Genomic DNA, 8,366 nt, shown 5'->3' on the forward strand with positions numbered 1-8,366 from the left:
CTGAATAACCATTCTCATGGTTGTATAGAAGTACAAACGAAATAGTTAGTAGTATAGAAGTTTCTGTTTGAGACTGGACAGAATGACTTGGGATCCAAGGTTAAAGCCAGATTTGGGATGCAACCTAGAACCAGTCGTTTCAAACTCAAATAAAACTAAACTTTACATAAGGATACACAAGGGCTACACATTGACTTAGAAAACCACAAATTAATATTTTCAATGTTTTTGTTGTAGTTTTGTTTTTTAAATAAAATATCTCCCAGTTATATTTTAATTTAGTTCAGGCCTCACTAGGAAGTTTTGCAAGTCACATATTTGACATTTCTGGCTTAGATGACTTAAAAATGTATTTAATCACTTTGACACTCTTTAGAACTTATCCAGTCTCAGAAGGTGATTGAATGGAGCCTAAGGAACAAGAGATAAAGACAAAAACAAAATCCAATTTAAAGAGAGATAATAACAATTTATATTTCCATAGTACTTTATAGTAAATTTTAAATTTCTCTACTAGAATGTGTGTTCCTTGAGAGGATAAACTCTTCTTTTCTTTGTGCTAATAATATTAATAGCTGACATTTACATGATACTTTAAAAAAGTTTCCAAAGCACTTTATATGCATTAGCAGTTACTTGTCAGCTAGGAAGACTTTGTTTGACAAACTAAATTTAATAGGAATAAATGCAACAAGTCCTACACTTGACTTAAAAAAAATCAACTTTACCAATATATGGCAGGTAATGGCTAGAAAATAACTTTCATGGAAAAGACCTGGGTTGTTTTGGTAGACCACAAGTTCAAAGGAATTAGTAGTATGAAAAAATGATACCCCAAAATGCCAAAAAACTATTAGACTTATTTAGAGGTATAGCATCCAAAGTGAGACAAATGATTGTCCTGTTACATTCTGGTCATATTGTCTCTGGAGCATTCTCATTTCTGGGTGCCACCTTTCAGGAAAGTCATTGACAAAATGGAGCAGGTTGAATAAGACTAGTCAGGATAGTTTGGGGCCTCAAGATCATGTTCCAAGAGGACCACTTGAAGCAATTGAGAATATTTAATGTGAAAAAGAAAAGATTTAGTTATTCAAGGCAATGTTCCTCAAGCATATAAAACTTTTCTATTTGGAAAAAGGATTTGATTTGTTCTGCTTGACCCTTGAGACCAGAACTATGGAACAAACAGAGAATACCATAGAGATTCATATTTCAGCTTAAAAGAAGGAAACATTTTCTAACAAATTGGAGCTCTCCAAAAGTAGAGTGGGCTGCCTTGTGAGGTAGTAGGTTCACTTTTACTGAAGATTAGCAAGTAGAGGCTACATGTGTAATTATCAGAGATATTTTAGAGGGTTATAGGTTTTATTTGATCACATTTGAGATCCATTTCTACTTTGAGATTCTCTGAATGATGTAACTAATTCACAGAAGAGTTCCAATGACCAATATGAGTTTATTGGGCTAGTGTTTTTAGAAGGGTAATGGGATTTCATTGAGAAAGTGACCTAAAATAAGGAAATGAAGTGAAACTTTACACATCAATGGGAACTTTTTAATAGAGGGACTTTGAGAGGCTTTTTTTCAAGTAAGAAACTGTCTTTTTCGGTATATGAGTAAGGCCTTCCCTGTTTATAATAGTTAATTTACAGAAGGCTCTAATTCTTCCTTCATCTTTTCAAAAAAACTGAGAAGTAGGAGGTTTTCCTTCCAGGAATTCTTCCTCCTCCACCCCTATTTTTGTATTTTTGAGTTTTTAATTATTGCTTCAAATAGCCTTGCAATTCATAAATCTATGATACTAGGTAGGACATTTAAGGCAGAGATAAAATCCAAGAATGAATATTAGATCTGTGGTATGTAGTTCCCTTTGAAACCTCTGCTCTACTTTTAACAAGTTCCCTTTCATCCTCAGCCTCTTCCAAAAATCAGAGAATCTTATAATCCAATTTGTATCAAAATCAATGAGTCATATCTACAGTATCCCCAACACTTCTGCTAATGGGAACACGCCCTCCAAGCCAATCTATTCCATGTTTTGATTACTCGGATTGATAATTCATTTTTCCTTACATTTGAAAAAGAAATCTACCTCTGACAGGAGACAGACTGATTGGGAAGGACCTAGAAGTATTGGTAATGGAAAAAAACTCAACTAGGAACCACCCCAGGGCCAGTAAAGCACAACCCCTTGAAGTTGTAGAAAACAGAGTTTATTAAGATTAGGGAAATGGTAGATAAACTTAACAGGGTCCCTGTCTCTAAAAACTAATCTCTACCCAACCTTACACACTCCCCTAATGGGAAATGCTCTTCAGATCTTCCCAAACCCTTCTTACCCACTCCCTGATCTATCTAGAACCCAAAACTATCTGACTACCTTACTTAACCCATATATTATAGATTATCTCTAAAAGGCTAAGGATACAGGACTCACAGATGGACTGAGTCCTTTCCCAGTCTGGGGTTGGCTCCCTAGGTAAACCCAAAGTCTCAGATGAAAACCCTTTGAGTTTACCTTAACCAAGTTGTCTCCGCCAGATTGGTCTCAGCACTTCAGGGAAACACAAATCTCCTCCAAGGTAGTTCTCTAAACCCAATTTTTCCACAAGACTAGTCTTTCCCCAAGAGATGATAGAGCAAATGTCTTCCCTTTCAGCTCAGAGACAAGCCAGATTAGGAGTGACCCTTAATCCTAGTAAACTCCCAAGATTCTCCTCTCCAATACTTCTCCTTCCAGAATTTTCTCCCAGGGTTTGTGTCTAAATTCTCCTCCTTTCCTCTTAAGGACAACTTTACTTTTTTCCTTTCCCTTATCCCTTATCCTTACATTTTGAATTGAAATAGGCCTTCTTATTCATAGCCATTTATTGGATCTAGTCTTTTTTTAAAAAACCCTTACCTTCCATCTCAGAATCAATACTGTGTATTGGTTCCAAGGCAGAAGAGTGGTAAGGGCTAGGCAATGGGAGTTAAGTGACTTGCTCAGGATCACACAGCTAGGCAGTGTCTGAGGTCAGATTTGAACCTAGGACCTCCCATCTCTAGGCCTGGCTCTGAATCCACTGAGTCACCTGGGTGTCCACCATTAGATCTAGTCTGGTTCTTTAGGGTCAACAAGAAGCAGTGTAGTTTCCTTCATGGTAATTCTACACAATCTTAAAACTTTGGTTACATCATCCCCTAAGATTTCTCTTCCATATGCTAACTTAAATTGATTATTATTGTGTGACAGGATTTTGAGGCCTCTCTCAATATACTAATTATTTTGCTCTAAATATACTCTAGCTTACCAAATTTCCTTCCTATAATGTGGTGTTAGAACTACATGTGGCATTCTAGATCTGATCTGACTATAGTACAGTAGAACTATCATCATCCCCTCTCAAAATATTATATTTCTGTAAGTGTAGCCCAAGCTTAAATTAGATTTTTTTGATTGTCACATCAAACTGTTGATTCATATTGAGCTTGTAGTACAGTAGAACCTCAAGGTCTTTTTCATATTTACTACTTTGAAATCATTCTGTCACTCTTTCCTATTGAAAAAAAAATTGCAAAATATGCTTAGTATTTTTCTTTCTGCTTGCTTGCAGTTCTTTTTTCTTTGACTTGAATTTGTGCGCTGGATTTTATTTATTATGTGACTTGGAGTTTTCATTTTGGTATTCCTTTAAGGAAGGAAGATTCAGGAACAAACTAGTCATGAGCAAAACAAACTCCATCTTTTGAGGTCTAAGTATGAATAAAGGCATAAAGGGAAAGAAGGCATAAGAAAGCCCTATAATAAGGAATTGGTTGAGGGACGAAGAAGAAGAGAAATGGAAAGGAATCAAGTTACATCAAATATTTCACTAGTGTTGGACTCACTCCCTTTCTAACATCATCTTCTTTCTTGAGAAAAAAAGGGAAAAAGAATGAAGGAATATGATAGGGGAGAATAGAAAATTAATCACCACGTGTTAATGTGAATGAGATCAGTTGACTTATATAACTAAGGAAGGAGAATGAATAAGTAAGCAGAATTCAGTGATATGTTAACTAAATGATACATCTGAAAGAGCAAGAATAGTATAGAGACTAAAGCACAATCTTTTATGCTTAAGATAAACTAAAAAATTGACAATCATGGTTTCAGACAAAGCATTAATAAAAATAAATTTGATTAGAAGATTTAAACAGAGAAACTATTTTATATTTAAAGGTGTCATAAGCAATGAATTAATACTCAATATATACACACTGAATGGCAAATCATCTAAATAACTAGGGCAAAATTAATTTAATTACAAGGAGAAATATATAGTAAAACTATAATAATAGAGATACTCAATATAACTCCTAGACAAACCTGAGGTTCCATTTCTTACTTCTCAGATTTCCAAAGATGACAAAATAGCAGCATGATGATTGTTGGAGGGGCTGTAGGAAAACAGACACTACAGGAAAACTGGTAGACTATTAGTGGAGCTGTGAATTGATCTAATCATTCTGGAAAGTCCCTAAACTGTGCTTACTTTGAACCTATAATTCTATTAATAGGCCTATACATCAGAAAGAATTTTATAGTAGAAGAAAAAGATTCATAGATTCCAAAATATTTATAGCAGTTCTTTTTGTAGTCAAAAAAGAACTACAAGGGATTTTGATGAGACAGTCATAAAATCGAATTTGATTTTTCTTTCTGCCTGTTTGTAGTTATTTTTTCCTTTGATCTGAATTCATGGTCTGGATTTTATCTATTATATATGTTAGAGTTTTTATTTTGGTATTTATCTGAGGGATTGACCACTGGATTCTTTTTCTTTTAATATATCTGGGCAGTTTTCATTCATAATTTTCTTGAACCATAGTATCTAGGCATTTTTATGGTGGAAGTTTTCAGGTGTTTTTATGATATTTAGATGATCTTTCTTTGATCTATTTTCCAGGTCACTTGTTTTTGAAAGATGGTACCTTGCATTTTCTTGTTCTTTCCTTCAGCATTTTGACTTTATTCTAGCATTTCTTGTTGTCTAATGGAGTCAACACAGAACTCTAGCCCACTCTAATTTTCAAGGAATATGTTATTCGAATGCATTTCTGTACTTCTTGTACTTACCTACTTATTGTCCTCCCAATTACTTTTCCTAGAACTATTTTCTTTCCTTTTCTGTTCTTGCTTTCCTTTCCTTTCTTGTTCTTTCATCTATAGCTCTCATTTATTTTATAGGATTATTAAAAACAATTCTTTCTTCATTTCTTCCAGGAATTCTAATAGAAATTATGGAAAATCTATGGTTTTCCTTGAGGGTTTTCTTATAGATGATATAGTGTTTCTTCTGTGTTTGTACCTTGAGTTTCCCTGGCTCCATAGTATTAATTTACTTTGACATTTTTTTTGTATTTACTCACTTTTCAAACCCAACTTCTTGAATTAAAACTGTCTCAAGGTCAGACTCTGGATACGTTAGGAAAGAATAGTGAGACCCTCTTTGGTGCTGATCTGTATTATTTGGGGTTAGGTATTGAACTCTATGATCTACAAGAGTGTTAAGAAAGATTACAGACATTGCATTGTCCTGAAGATTGTCTATATTATTTACACAGAGGTGATCTATTCTGAGTGACCTGCAAGAGAGTGACCTGATTTATTGCCCTCTAGGTCCTAACTCTGTAGGACTCTGACCTGTTTTAAGGTCAAAGCCACACAGCTGAAGGCTTTGGGCATACTTGGCTGGACCTTGACCTAGAGGCTCATAAACTGGCCTCCCTTTTCTGAAACCCTCAGTATTCTGGCTATCTCTATATGGACTGATGCTGGCAAAATGCACTTCTTATTGTTATTTTTTGAATTTTTCCAATTATCTTTTGGTCTTGTATTCTATATCCTCATTGGTATGCTTATGAGAGAACTGGACTATTTTGTTCTTTTTTTCCCCCCTGCTATATTGAAGGCAATACCAAACCAATTTTTATATAGTTATTTGTGTATTTCTTATTCTATTTGACTGTAATCTACTTAAAGATAGTCACTCTTTCATTTTTTTCATTTTTGTATCCTTAATACTGAGCATAATACATACCATCATCATGAGCATAATGCCCTGCTAATGATAGTGTAGGTGCTTAAGAAATATGTATTGAGTCTGCCAAATGGAAATCATTTTTGAAATTTGTATTAGAGAACTTAAGGTTAAAAACAGCACCTGCAATTAATGGCATTAAAATTATTAAAATATATATATTTACTACACTCACCTTATGTATAATTTTCAAGTGGCAGTGGTTACATACTTATTTTGTATCATGCCATAAATAAACACTCTAAAAATGTAGTACACTGTTATCTCTTTAGTCCAGTGTATGGAGAATTAGAGTCTAATTTAAATATCAGTCTTATTAGCATTCCCAGTATTTATTTCATTCATAAATATTATTTTTTAGTATTTGTTCCTTTGTGAAGAGATATTTACATCATTTTGATTACATTAGGAAAGAGGAAGCTATCCTTTTCAAATGTAATATGACCTGATACCTCCTGCACCCCTCATTTCTAGTAATCTCAGATTATCAATAGCATCTGGAATTGTCTCAACGATCTTGCAATAAGTCATTCAGGCAGCATGTTTATTAGTCTGTTTTTATACACTATTGGAATGAAGCCTTACTATGCCAATTATTTTTCATTGAAAACCTGATTATCAAATTGTTGTGTAAGAATCAATTCCTTTAGGATGAGAGTACTGACAGATTTCTTACTAACTGACCCCCTTTAGCTTTTCAAAATACAGTACCTTGCTTTTGAGGAGTTCAAGGAAGTCTTTTAGATATTAAGGTGCTTATTTTGTTTCTTCATACTGTCTAGAGGTCAGAATGAAAGCTTTATATGTGTATTATTTCTCATTGAAGCCTTAATGATAGAATGCCACTTTAATGTTCTGTAATTTTGATCCAAACCACCTCGTATGGTTAGATAAAAAGGGTTGTCACTTGCTCATCAACATAGTAAATCTGTACATATGCACCCTCAGATGGATATGGAAAGGTTGTGGTATGGTTAGTCATGTTTGTACACTGATTTTCCATCATGATAACAAGTTTAAATCTAAATATTGTCAAATAATAACCCAACCTACATGAAATTTACTCTTTCAAATAAAAAAAAAACATTTTTTAGTGCATACTAAACCAAGATAAGTTCATCCTAGGACTGCTAGCAGACACATTTCAGACACTTTAGTGTTTGTCTTCTACAAATAAACAGTAATGAGGCATTTGGGGAAAAGGGTTGGTTTTGGGGAATAGATAATGGATTCTGATTTGGACATTTTGAGTTTGAGATACTTATACGACATATAGCTCCAGATGTCCTAAATCAGTTATGATATGATATTATAATTTAGGAAGGACTTGGGATTGATATTATGGGGATCATCTGGATAGAGCTCCTTGGGAGTTGATTAGATCTCTGATTGAGAAAGTATGTAATGAAAAGAGAGGAGGGCCCATAACAGAGTTTTTGGGTACACCCACAATTAGAGGGAGTGACTTGGATGAAGATCCACTAAAGAAAATGAGAAAGAAGGATCAGGCAGATAGGAGAAGAACCAGGAGAGATCAGTGTTACAAAAACCCAGGGAGGAAAATATTCTGGAGGAGTTTGTCGAGGGTCAATCATTACTCTGCAGAGAAATCAAGGAGAATTAGAACTGAGAAATGGTTATTAGATTTAGAAAGGAAAATATCATTGATAACTTTGAAGAGAAGAGTTTCCACTGAATGACTAGGTGGGAAACCAGATTGTAGAATATTCTAAAAAAATGAGAAAGTTAAAAGCCCCAAATGTAGATAGATGGCTTCTAAAGGAGTTTAGTTTTGAAGTAGAGGAGAGAACAGTAATTAATGGGGATGGTAGGATCAAGGATTGTTTTTTTTTAAGGGTGAGGAGACATTGAACATGTTTGTAGATAGTGGGGAAGGAGTCAATAGATTGAAAGATACTGAAAATAAGAGATAGTAGATTTGATAGAAGGGTCAGTCTGATCAACAAGACAGGAGATTAGAGGCCCAAAAGTACATATCTAGAGATTTTTACTAGTAAGAAGAGATATCTCTTCTTCTGAGATTGAAGTAAGGGAGATAATATGGAAATAGGTCTAAGTGATGTGAGATGATAAGGAAGGGAGGAGATGGAGCTCTCTGAGGATAGCCTCAATTTTTTTTGTAAAGTATGTGGCATGGTCTTTAACTGAGAAGGTGGGGAGGGGTCCAATGGAAAGCTTAAAGAGAGACAGTAGATTCAGAACAACTGAGAGTATATATATATATACATACATATCCTATTATATATATATTGTATATATATATATATATATAATCCA

The sequence above is a fragment of the Gracilinanus agilis genome, chromosome 3 (genome assembly GCF_016433145.1).
Source record: "Gracilinanus agilis isolate LMUSP501 chromosome 3, AgileGrace, whole genome shotgun sequence".
Classification (NCBI taxonomy): domain Eukaryota; kingdom Metazoa; phylum Chordata; class Mammalia; order Didelphimorphia; family Didelphidae; genus Gracilinanus; species Gracilinanus agilis.